The sequence below is a fragment of the Plectropomus leopardus genome, chromosome 12 (genome assembly GCF_026936395.1).
Source record: "Plectropomus leopardus strain MGB_pleo_1.0 chromosome 12, ASM2693639v1, whole genome shotgun sequence".
Lineage (NCBI taxonomy): Eukaryota > Metazoa > Chordata > Actinopteri > Perciformes > Serranidae > Plectropomus > Plectropomus leopardus.
The window spans coordinates 2738940-2752267 of record NC_142187.1 but is presented as its reverse complement, the minus strand read 5'-3'; the positions used below and the strand labels follow the sequence as shown (position 1 = coordinate 2752267).

Below are 13328 nucleotides of genomic sequence, written 5' to 3'. Positions count from 1 at the left end.
GTTCTAACACACTCTGGCCAGCTTCAACCTCTAATGCTGCAGCCGCAACATCTCCACTGTGCTACACAGACCCCCCGCTGAAGAGAATGAGGTGGCTGTTTTTCAACACTGTGCTAATGTCTATCTGAATGTGGCCTAAGAGATGAAAAGGATCAGATTAAAAATAGAAAACTGGCAGATGCAGGATGCTAAAGGAGGTGGATCAGGACTGAGACATCACTGACAATGACAGTGTTTCCTAAACCAGTGCCGTATCTATCTGGTGCTTGACAGTGTTTGTCCATTGGCTGTACAGATAAAAGATACATCATTTTATTTATTTGTTTTTAAATCTCTGAATGGACTGGCCCCGAGGTACCTGGCTGACATTGTTAATTTACACCAACCCTCCAGAGCCCTTAGGTCTGCTAACCTAGCCATTTTAGATGTGCCTCGTTCTTTTTTAAAATCTAGAGGGGATAGAGCGTTTGCGGTCGCAGCTCCCACTTTGTGGAATGCACTCCCCCTCAGTGTGCGCACCGCAAATAGTCTCTCCACTTTTAAAGCCCAACTGAAGATGCACCTGTTCACTTTAGCCTTTGGCGGAGCATGATTAGTTTTATTGGGTTAATATTCATTTTATCTATATCTATATGCAACATGTTTTTATTGTTGCTGTTGTTTGCTGTTGTTTTACTTGTTATTCTTTTTATTGTTTTTACTATTTTACTGTAAAGCACTTTGGTTGGCCACTGGCTGTTTTTAAATGTGCTATATAAATAAAGCTGACATTGACATTGACATTGACATTGACATTGACAAAGACATGATGGTAAATGTATGAGTGAAGCTCCACAGCTTTAATACTCCTTGTGAAGAACAGCAGGGCGGATATGGGGGGTGGAAGGTTCAGTACAACAGCTCAGGGAGGCAGAGAGGGCAGAAAAATCTTCAGTATGGCAGAAATATAAAATGCAAGAATGCTTCTGCTGGACCAACAGCCAGAGGTTATGTATAATTTATAAGAGTACACTAAAATACCTCCACTTAAGCTACGACATGAAAGCAAAGGGGGAGGTGAGGGAGGTGGCTACAGAGGAACGGAGAGGTAAGCTGTCAGAGAGTTTCTTTAGTTCAGTACAAGAAATACAGCTGAGCTCAGTGTAATGGGCTGCAAGAATGATTCAACAACAGTGGGATCCACATTTTACCACATCTCTGATAATTATCTCCATGTGAAAAGTTGCAGGAGGGAGATTATGTTTCAAGTACTGCTTAATCGCTTCAATAACAGTCACCTGGATACAACTTTACTTCTCATGAATTCATTCATGCCAATTACATCAATTACATCATTTGTTGTTTCTCTTGTCAGTTTGATTCTTAAAACGCTTCCACGTTCTGCTGCAGAAATCCTTACAGTACAACTGTTACACATGAAAAATGAAGCCAATGCAGAAGTGGCAAAAAGTGCAGTTCCTCTAATGGCCACTTGAGGCTGGCTCCAAGAGCGAGTCAATCCCCATAGACCCCTGTGTTACAGTGCCTAACTAAACATGTTCACGGCGTGGTACAAAAAACAGTTTTGTTCTCTATGGATATTTTCAACATTCATGACAATCGAATGGGTGGTGAAATTTTTTTTAACACACTCATTGACATTTTATAAAGGCTTATATTTATGCTCCTGGCTCCAAGATGGCAATAGACAAAATGGCAAACTTCATGCTCCAGGACTGGAGTTTTGGTCTGATATGAACATTTCTGCCGGTATGACCGATCAGATGAGACTTTATGTGACTTTAGTTGAAACAGGTCAAATTTGTCCTGATTTGGTTTAGGCTTTCATTAGGTTGGTCTCAGGGAGAACATCATCCAAGCCTGTAAAGTCTGATGAATTTCCACAGTTTTGCTTAAAACATGTTGATGTTGATTGAAACCTGAACAAATTGGCTGGACTTCTTTTTATGTTTTGTGTTTTTAAAAACATTGAGCAACTCAACAAATAATGACCAAATATTATATAATTTAATAAAAAAGTTACAAAAAATTACTTGAATGTTAACAACAAAAAAATGAAATTAAAAACCAAAAACAAGGATATGAATGAAAAAGTGAGAAGAATATATATTTTGTTGTTTTTTTTAATATATAATTCTAATGTTCATAAATATAATTTCTAGTCATTTTCCATTTTGATGATTTTCTAATATGTCTCTCTCTCTCTTTCTCCTGTTTTAAAAATGATTTAATTTTCATAATTTTCAGGCTGTTTTTGTCACCTTTTACCACTTTCCTGCAATTTTATAGAAGAGAATTTAACCTTTTGCTCAAGTTTCAAAGGTTTAAATAGTTGTGAAAGACGTCTGAATGCAGTACATGAAAAACTGATGTCCCTTCAGGTTTCAAAGTGTGAATAAGCTCTGTTGTTTTGCCCAGTGAATGTGTACATTTAAAAAATGTATTTTATGCTTCTGCCAGAAGCATAAAAATAACATTAAGCTTAATATGTCAATTTGACTACAGTAGAGATTTAACGTTCTCTGCAATTATATTAACAAGTATAAAAACATATGTGTGTATGTGGCCAAAAGGAGTAGGAAAACACTGGCATATTTGATATCAGCAAAAATCCAACACTGCCATACACCCATTCAAAAACTCCACTGACTTTGAGACAAGTGAACCGGATGTGCTGAAACTCTAATTCATTTCCAGGTTTTATTCATACACCACTCTATACAGCTCCTCTGCATGGTCTGCACTTCCAGAGGACAGCTCTGATATCCACTGTGCACAGTTAATGCAGTGTGACATCAGAACAAGGAAGCCTGCAGCTCTTGTGAAGTCATAGCCAGGGCCAGTAGACTGCACAGAGAGACTCCTGAGTACTCATGAGTATGTTTGAGATGTGTGGCTTTAAGAGTTAAGGGGGAACTAGGGATCATACAGATGCTCCCACTTTTTTCAGGTGATCAATTTTGAGGAATTAGCATGCAAATATACTGTATACCAATGTATTTTTTGATACTACCACCAGGAGTTAGTCACACTATAATAAAAGACAAACATAAGGGCTTTTTAAAGTGCTCAAGAGAGGATAATATAATTAGGTACTGCAGACAACAAATATCTGGACAAAATGTTGTTCTACCTAAAGCACACAGCCTCACTAATCAATATCACCACCAACAGTGAAAAAAATGTGAAATATGAATTATCTCATTTACTCGTCATGGTGTTCTTGTTTGAACTGCGTCCTGCTCTGCTCTCTTGGATGAGCGAGCTACAGTATCGCACACAATGAAGGCAACCTGGGATGCCCCAGTGTAAATCACTACACTGTGCTCCATTCAGAGGGTTTTACAACATACTGCCTGTTTCAAACAGCGTGACTCATTAACCACCATTTGACCCTCACCTTGTGCTGAACGTAGCCCTTTCATTTGGTGGCTGCAGATTTTTTTTTTTTTTCATTCTCGGAGAGGAAATGTATAAAAATGTGAAAAATAATTTCCCAGACATTTAATTTGATCTTTTTATGTCACTTGCTATTCAGCTGTTCTCAGTACTGGTACTAGAAAACATATCACTATCCACACTGTTTTTACTTTTCCATAATGCATGGCAAACCTGCATAAGATGTTGTCCATTAGTTAAATGTATCTGTTCAAGTTGTCTGAAGGACTAACTGAATTGCCAGAAAAAAATGTTGGCTTTGTACTTTTCTGTAAACCAAGGATATGTTTGCAAGTTATTATGTTACCAACACATTGCAAATGTATGTTTCAAAAGTGCTGTGGTTAACATTTGGTTAGATTTAGGCCATAGACTAAAGATGGACAACATGACAGCTCCCCAAAAGTGACGACAAAACATCTCGCTGGTGGTTGGCTGCATAAATGTCTTAAACCCCGCCCCCTCCATTTTAGCAGATGGGACATAGGACAAACTGAAAACTCACAGCACACATCACATGCCAGGTGCTTTCTATCATGTTAGGTAGTTCTTATCACGCTGATATCTGTGCAAGTGTTCCTTTTTCTCATGAGTTTGGTTTAAATTGGTCATTTGATGCTATGAAAAGGGGTTTTGACATCATGATTGACAGCTGTGTTCACCAGTCGGTGTGCTCGCAGCCAGTGGTGTTGCTCTTGATTGCTCGGCAATAGATTGCCCCGGGGATGACATTTTATCCCTCATCAAAACGACTATAGGATTTTTCTATCCGATTTTGCATCACTGCTGAGAATAAGCTTTGTGGTAAACAAACGTTTATGATACTTACATGTTTCCTTCAGAAAGATAATCTTCACAAAAGAACACTTTGAGAATTTTTGAAGTCTAAATGGAATCGCCAGAGGTAAAAAACTAATGCTAGGCTAAAACAAACGTTACCAACACAACGAGGCTGTAAATCCATGTTAGGTGCAGTCCAGTGGAAAGATGTTTGATAGTCACAGTGACGTATTTACTTAAGTATTTTATGTTGTTGAACAAAATGTGAAAGTCTCTTCAGCTTGTGTTCACCACAGACCTTATTTCAGACTTCTAACCAAAAACCTATTTAAAAAAACCCACTGACTTTGAGACGAGGGAACTGGAGGTTCTGAAATGGTAACAGATTTTTAGAATTTAGGACTCATTACTGTTCTGTATTCCACACTGTGGAGACTGCTACTGCGTCCCCAGTTACGGCAGCGGCCATATCCAGGATATTTTGGCTTTGTTTTTGTACAGTGGGGGTGAGTGGCGACGCGTTGTCCTTCTTTATAGTGCACACTCCGTGGTTTAGGCACAAAAACAACTTGGTTGTGGTTAGGAAAATATATTTTTTGGCTTAAAATACCCAGTTTTAGGGGCACTGTTCCTGCTAGAAAAAACAGAAATGTCTCCGTAAAAAAACAACCACCCTGCTGGGAAAACAACACGTTACTAAAAAACAACCATGTTTGGTTCCTAAAAAGCTGGTGGAAACACACTTGCCAAAAAGCATCTGTTTTTGGTTGTTTTTGGTCTTGAGCAGCTGGCTGCAGTGGTCTGCAGCTTAGCATTCAGCTAATGAAACACTATCCACCGTCCTCCAGATGACAAAGTCAGCTCATATTCTACATCATTTTAGAAGTGTTGATATAGTGTATAATAACATATGAGACATGGCATGAAATGTATTTGTGGTTTGCAGAAACATACAATGCCAGCATTGTCTTTTGGTGGCCAGGCTGGAAGGAGATGGAAGGTATGAGAGTTGTGCTTTCTAGCAATTTTAATTAGTAAAAAAGTCAAAATGAGACCAGCTGAAGGAAACTGCCACCCTGAAACAAAAAACTCCATCAGAAAATAATTCCATGAGTGAACATCACACATGGAGTGGAACTAAGAGTGGAGGAGTAACAGGCCGCTCAGACAGAATGTGTAACGTCATATTTTAAGTGTCAAGCGACTCATTGTGTTCACACGAGATGTGTTGTCTAGGCGGCACATCAAAACCAAGAGCTGTGAAAGTACCAACAGGAATTCACTCTGACACCATGAGTGACTCATAAACTGGCTAATGTATTGAAATAATTTGAAGAAGGTCAGAGACGAACTGTTCTCAAACTGCACTCGAGAAAAGCAGCAAAAAGCAAAGAGCTTAAACACAGCAGATTCATCAGCACGGCTACCTCTTGTCAACATTTTCATTCATACAATTGTCTTTAAAGGCACAGTATGCCATGCAGTATAGCACCTCTCTACATGACAGATCTCCTTTCATGATTAGACGGGCCAACCCTGAGGTCAGCTAACACACAAGAGACACAACGTGTGCCTGCTAATTCTAGTACTCAACATTTGATGGATACAATTCTGTGAATTCAAAATCTGTGAACAGACATGTATTTCAAAGCAGGAAAAAACATACATGTTGACAGAGGTTATGGTTGGAATGCAAAATGTGGATTTTTTTCAGCCAACAAGAGATAATAACTTGCTTCTCATGGCTGATACAGAGAGCCTACAATACAATTTCATAGTTTATATATACTTGAGGGTACAGAAGGCTAAGATTTAGTAAGAAATTACAGGTGATTGAAAATTACATAGCCCAGGGATGTCAGTTTTGGTTAATTTTGCTTTTGAAACACTGATACTCATTAACCAGCAACTAACTGGTCAAATTTTCCTTTTTAAAAAAGATGCAGAAGAACGTCAGGCGCAGTGAAAGTTAAACTTAAATATTCATTGCGCTGGGTTGAAAAGCTCGCCATTCGCCTCCCTGCACCAGCTCTGAACAGATCAAAAGATCAACTCTTCACCAACTCAAACTCCTCCTGAGCCGACTTCACGAACACGCCAAAATGTCCGCATTCAGACAGACAGCACAGAATGATAAAGACACAACATTAAAACAACATGAACTCCGCTGCTGGCTTAGTATTGTCAGCACATTTATCTGCGATAATTTCATTATAGGAACAATCTGTGATTTAAAAAAATGTCCAAATATTGGCCAATAATTTATACGCCCAATATTTGTGCATTCCTTGAAAAAGTTCATGTCAGATGCTGCTCCAGAGCACTTTGTGTAATGAGTGTTGCATCATCACCGCAAAGCAGTGACTGCAATAATGAGCACTAGTCACGCCAACTAAGAGAAGAACAGGAGAGGACTTCAGAAATGGGGATCACCGTCCATGTGTGCGCGCATGTGTGCGTGAGAGTGAAAGAGGGAGAGACAGAGTGAGACAGTGTATGGGGAAAGAAAAGGTGTTGCTTGACACTCTCTTAAAAACAACAACAACAGTACTTGTACTTAGATTGTCCTTGGCCCCGGGTCATGACTCCCATTAACCTAGCACTCACACTTCCTTTTGCTTTGGACTTTTCACACATCAGGTTTCCCATGTGGGATATCCCCACCCCCAGACCAGAGCGTACTGAACCCTAACACAAGGCTGAGTTAGCCGGGATTCACACCGTAAACAGCTGCGTTAAAACAATGCAAAAGGGGTGTGATGTTTAAAGTACTGTGAGAAAATAAAACATGATCCAGGAAGTCCGCTTGGAGTAACAGATTAATGCATTCAAAGGCTTATAAGATGCTGAAACAATGGTTTGTAACATTCTAACTTCTACATGTTAGCACAGCAGCAACTGTGTTGTCTTCCCTTCCAATGATCGTGGTGGCGGCAGCAGAATTACGGTGTTCACATGACTTTATCAGGAATGTGCGCTTGCATAAATGTGATAGGGCAGGATGTTTTCAGGCAGGGCTCAGGTTGGCCTTGGGTTAACCCCACAGACATGGATGAGCATCCCTGTAAGATTCAGATACTCAGTTTGGGAGTTCTTGAAAGCGGAACGTTTGAAGTCTGGGTGAAGCCTCACTGCTTATTTTGCACAGGTTATCCAGCTTTCAGCATCAAACTTTGACACCAGCAACCTGGGTCTGCATCTCGTCTACTGACATTCAGTGCCGGTTTCCTGTCACCATGACAACTAGGGGTCGACCAGTATTGCTTTTTCAGGGCCAATACTGATACTGATTATTAGAATTTAATGAAATCGATAACTGATATTTGGAACTGATATGCATTTACAATAAAAATGTAAATATTTCCGTTGGAACTCTAACAAAGTCTTAAGCAAATGTTAAATCAAAACTGAATCTTTCAACATAATATACAGCAAGTTCCCTGCAACTTTTTTTTATAAAGTTCAGTGAAAATTTAAATAAAAAGTGAATAAATAAAAATAGCTCCATGAGGTTTTACCCATGCTGAGACTTTCACTGCATGTATTGCAGACTGCCTTCCCTGGTGTTGGTTGAGTGTAATTTGCACATGTTTTCATTATATTAGTTTTTTGACGATCATTAAAATAAAACGTTGAAACAGATGATCTTCAAAATGCCAAACTTCGGCCCCGATAAACAGCCAGGCAGATAATCTGTCGACCCCTAATGAAAATAATCACTACCTAAGCTGAGCTAATTATAGCTTTACTTATCATAAAGGGCTAGCCTTACCCATATGGTAGGATCAATTCACCCGAAACACAGAAACACAGCTTTTTCAGTTACTCCTCAGATAATTTTGGTTTTATGTATTGTGTATTGTGTTATGTATGTATTGTGATTATTAACATATTTTAATTGTGTTTCCAGTTCCATTATTTTGTGTTACAAAACAGTTCCATATTGACAAGAGAAAGCAATTCTCACCAGATTTTCTTGATTAAGAATCAACTGACAGCAAAACAGCTGCATGGGACTAGCATAAAGTATAGCATGTCTGTAAGGGGAGACTAATGGGTACCCACTGAAGCCATTTTCATTCGGATATCTGGAGGTCAGAGGTCAACAAACTCAATAGCCATGTCATTTCTCCATCACCAAACTTTAGCCTAGCTTTGTTCCACATTCTTACTGAGAAGAATAACATGGTTGGTGCCACTGGATTGCTCTGGAAGTCTTCTAGTTTCAGTTGATACCAGCATTATCACTTTAAAACTCAGCCCGCTACAGCCTCTTAAAGATGAAAATGTTGACCAGCAATTAACATGATTTCAAAAATTTAACATGTTAAATGATACCTACAATCACGATCAACATCAATAAGTATTTTGGCTGTAAGTCAAATCACTGAAAAAATAAAGACTTGCTTAACTTGCTAAGAATTGTTTCACCTTGTCAATATTGACAAGAAAACTGTTTTGAAATGCAAAATTATGGAATAGAAAACATGGTTAAAAATACAATTAATTGTGATTAACTTTAGAAATTCGGCAACTGATTGTGATTTTTAAAAAATAACTGAAAACCCTATTAAAAACTTCACAGCAAATTGCCTTTGAGATGAAATGTTCCACTTTGTACTGTGTGAGTTTGTCTCGCCTGTTGTGTGTCCTTGTTTCCTCTCTAGTGTGGTACTGTGATGTCATTTCTGTGATGTGATTACTGAAATAAGAGCCAGTGTAAATAAGTTTGACATTATTGAGCAGTACAAAAAATACTTGAGTCTTTACTGAGATATGAATTACTCTGGCTGGATTGCACAGACAAGGATTAACTTTTAAACCAGATTAAATCATGGTTTAAATTTAAATTCTGTTGCACTAAAATTTAATTCAGAGATTACATTCAAACCTCTCTTTTAATCTTAGTTTAGTTTTTACTCTAAACCTAGATTAAATTTAATCCTGCAGCATCAACATTTTAAACTCCAGTACAAACTGTGATACAGGGTTTATTTAGAACCTACCGTTGGGGAGGTTTAACTTTTACTGTGGCTACCTTTTTGAGAAGGGTCGACCTAAAAATAATCAAGTTCCTCAAAGAAAGTTGACAGAATCAACTTAATCGACTATGATGATGATTTTTTTTGCCTCTTTTAAACTTACTAGGTGCATGTTGATTATGTATTTTATTTATCTAAGTATTTCATCATTTATTTATCATTTTAATTCCACTGTGATGCTTGTCTCTATTGATTAAACTTTAAATTCTGTTTAAAAAAATAAACTTCGCTAAAACAAAGCTTAGTTTTTAATGGTTCAACAGGGCCTGTTTTTGGGTAACTTCCTCTTTTGTTGCTCATTGCCTTCCTGCCATATCTTTGGCAGAAATCAAGCTAATTTACTCAAGTTTAAAATGATTAAAAGAAACGATCCATACAGTGTTAAAAGTTCCACAAATTGCAAGAAATTAGTAGATTTGGAAAATTATTTTTAAAAAGCTAGGGGAAAACGTCTATGGAAATAAGAAAAAAGGTAAATACTTCATTTATACATTTTATAGTTTTTTGCGGGTCATTTACTCGTTTGTTGATTTTTTTGGTTTCTTTTTTTTTTAAACAATTTTCAGGTAATTTTGGTGTGCTTCTTTTTAATAATATCTTGCTAATATTAGGGTTATTCCCTCATTTGTTGCTCATTGCTTTCTTGCCATGTTTTTGACATCCAGCAAATTTGCATGGGTTTCAGAGCGATAAAAGAGAAGATACATTGAGTATTAAATGCTCAACAAACTGCAAGAAATTAGTAGATTTGGAAAATTAGTTTTATAAAGCTAGAGAAATGTCCAAGGAAATAAGAAAAAGCTCAGGAAATACTACACTCTTAATTCTCATAAAGATATATTAAAAATTCTGTTACAGGACTGTGATAATTTTTCAGCACTCTTTCCAGGTCATTTACTTGTTTTTTGTTGTTTTTTTAACTGTCTTTTTCTTTTTTGTTTTGTTTTAAATCATTTTCAGGTAATTTTGGTATATATATATACTTTTTTTTTACTAATATCTTGCCAGGGGTAATATTCTCATTCGCTGCTCATTGCCTTCTTGCCATGTTTTTGACAGAGATCAAGTCAATTTGCTCAGGTCTTAAAGGGTTAAAAGAGATGATACGTAGGGTATTAAAACCTCCAAAAATTGCATGAAATTATAAGATTTGGAAAATTATATTTAGAAAGCTATGTCGAGGGAAATAAGAAAAAAGCTAGTGAAACACGAGATTTCTAATTATCATAATTATAATGATTTTCTAATGCACTTTCACTGTTTTTTTTTTTTTTGCTTGGTCTGTTTTTTAAAATAAGTTTCATGTAATTATGGTGTTGTTTTTTTTCAAATATCTAATTTTGAGGTTATGTCTTCATTTGCTGCTCATTACCTTCTTGACATAATTTTGACAGAAATCAAGCCAATTTTCTCAAGTTTCAAAGGGTTTAAAGAGAAGATACATAAATAGATTATTAAATGCAAAGCATATAGTCCATCCTGCAAGAAAAAAAATAAATGAGGGTGGTGTTTTGTATATCTGATTGACCTTTCCATGCTGAATGTGCATAAAATAAAAGCAGCCCTCCCCGCGCAGACACTGTGCCCACACTGTTATAATTACCAGTTAGTCTTCTTGAATTAGAAACACGCTGGAATCTGCTTGTCCTCTCATCCTCAGCCACAGGCGACAACTGACGTTAGCTCCTCTGAGCTCACTCATCACTGAGGCGGAAGATACACAGTGCACATCCCCGCCGAAAATGACTGCACCACACAGCACTTGAGACATCACATCAGCCTTTTCCTTCTTATCTCAGGCTCGGCTACTCTCGACCAGTGGAGCAGCCACATGCATGCGTGCGCGTGTGTGTCTGTGTGTGCTCCATGGCAACCCCCCATCCAGCTACGCTCGAGCCGTCTGCATGCACCTTCAATGTGACAGAATCAAGGAGGTCTGACAGCATGAGTTGGGGACCCCCCTGTTTCAGTGTCTGTGTGACACGGAGCAAATCTCACGTCACATTTTTGACCAGATACAGTGAAGCTACTGACGCAACCCCGCTGTTATTCACGAGCTCCGTCCAGAAAAGCGTCTTAATTTCAGCGAACACAACCACTGCACCTACTCCCAAAGCTCTGACGTCTGTGTCAACACTGTTTTCTCCCACTGAAATGTTTCCTAACCGCTCGGCAGTCAACTGTCTATCATTTCACAAACTTTCACTTCAAATTAATGTCGAAATTCTTGAAGAATTTCTGTGGTTTCATACATTTTTCGCCATAATTTTTGACGTTACACTCGTAAAATTAGCGTTAAATTGCCAAAACTGTGTATCCGCGTGAATGTCCCCATGCGCTGTGAAGGCACGTTTCACTGTTGCTGTTTGGAGCTTCCATTACCGCCACTGCAGCTGACAGCATGAAGCGCATCCCGCGGCCGCTAATGACGGCTGGAACATCACAAACACGCCGTTACACACACACATCTCAGCACCGGTGGTGCTGCTTACCGGTGAGTCATTCCGTCAACAGGCAGCGGAGGTATCGATAAGCTGTTGAATCCTGTGCGTGCCCGTCGCGCGCTCGAACCCGAATCTACCAGTAAAGGGTTTAAACCCCGGCAGCGGCAGCGGCGGCAGCTTACCTGGACTGCAGCAGCTCCTCACACCATCGCTGAGCGGAGGCACCGGCTGCTAAATCCAAAAGCACGTCCGTTTCTGGAAGCAAGGCGAGCACCGCGGAGTCACCGGTGGAATGTGTGTGTGAGTGAGTGTGTGTGTGTGTGTGTGTGTGTGTGTGTGTGTGTGTGCTCGCGCGCGCTTTCGTGCATGTGCGTGAGTGTGAATGTGGGGGCATCAAGTGGCGCAAGCTTGTGGTCCGTGAAATTGCGGCAAGTTAACAACAGACAGGCAGAGTGACACCGGAAGATATGTGAATTGTTTTACACAATAAAAGCAAACGATTCATGTGCGACGTAAAGGCAAAAGAATGACATTTAATTCGAACCAGTCAACTCGAAATGATAGCCTATTGATATTGTGTAAATGTGAAACTGTGAACTTCACTCAGCAAAATAAAGTAGGCTATGTGTAAATATGGTGGTAAAAAATATAAACCAGGATATGTTTGTTATTTTTTTATGAAATACTTTAGAATCTTGTCATTGTTTGTCTTTTCGTCCTTCTGATTCTTTATGCTGTTTTTGTTTTTTATAAAAATTTAGTAGTAAATGAGATGCACATGCACATATTCTAAGTAGGAAGTGTAATAACCCTCACCTCCAACCTACACCTTTCAGTCTGTAGATATATTATATATACTAGGGTTGCAGATTGAAAGCACTTTCCTTAATTTATTATTGGTAGAATTAAAGATTGATTATGATTTGTCAGCATTGCATTGTCTATCGATCAATCACTTAAATTTTACACGTTCGATTAAGTCATTTATGACTGATTATTCGATTATTGATTAATTGTTAATATTAGAAATTATCATTGATAATATTGACAAAATAGGGAAATATATCCAAAAACAATACCAATTATTGTTATTACTATTATAATTAATAATAATAAATGTAATAATATAAATAATATTATCAACAATAATAATTTATATTATTATTAATTATTTGTTTGTTTGTTTTAACCCTTTTCTCATCTTTTTCCAAATATCAGGATATTAAAAGAAATTGTTTGTTTGTATGTTTTGTAATTTCTTCCCTAAATTTTTTTTTTCTAAAGAAATCGAGCCAATTTTCTCAGGTTCCAAAGACTTAAAATTCACCAAAATGCAGGAGATTAGGTGTGTTATGGTCAAAATATTTGCTCAGGATTCAAAGGGTCAGATAGCTTGTGAAAGGTGTCTGCCCGCAGTACAAAAAACTGATGTCGATCCAGGTCTCCAAGGGATGTTCATTTCTGACTGGCACACAAATTAAAGACTTTATTTTGAAGTTAAAACGGAATTAGAATTGTGTTACTGCCAAGGATTTCACTGTGGCCGATTCATCCACACGAGAGAGAGAGAGAGAAAGCGGCGTTTCTTCCAAGTGTAGCTTGTAAAACCAGAAGTGGAATTGTT

The 13328-nt window shown here is 38.1% G+C and overlaps 1 protein-coding gene across 4 annotated transcripts in view; it reads right to left on the bottom strand.

Moving 5' to 3' along the window:
* The window catches only part of LOC121951344 (disks large-associated protein 1-like), a 165864-nt gene extending 153850 nt beyond the window's left edge, over nucleotides 1-12014 (bottom strand). For 3 of the 4 annotated variants that reach the window (XM_088085119.1, XM_088085122.1, XM_088085121.1), the window contains exon 1: nucleotides 11887-12014. The gene's annotated coding sequence lies outside the window, so the exon portion shown is untranslated. Of the gene's footprint in view, nucleotides 1-11752 lie in introns of all 4 variants that reach the window. The other variant, XM_088085120.1, reaches the window with a different exon arrangement.
* Between the last annotated feature and the right edge of the window lie 1314 nt (nucleotides 12015-13328).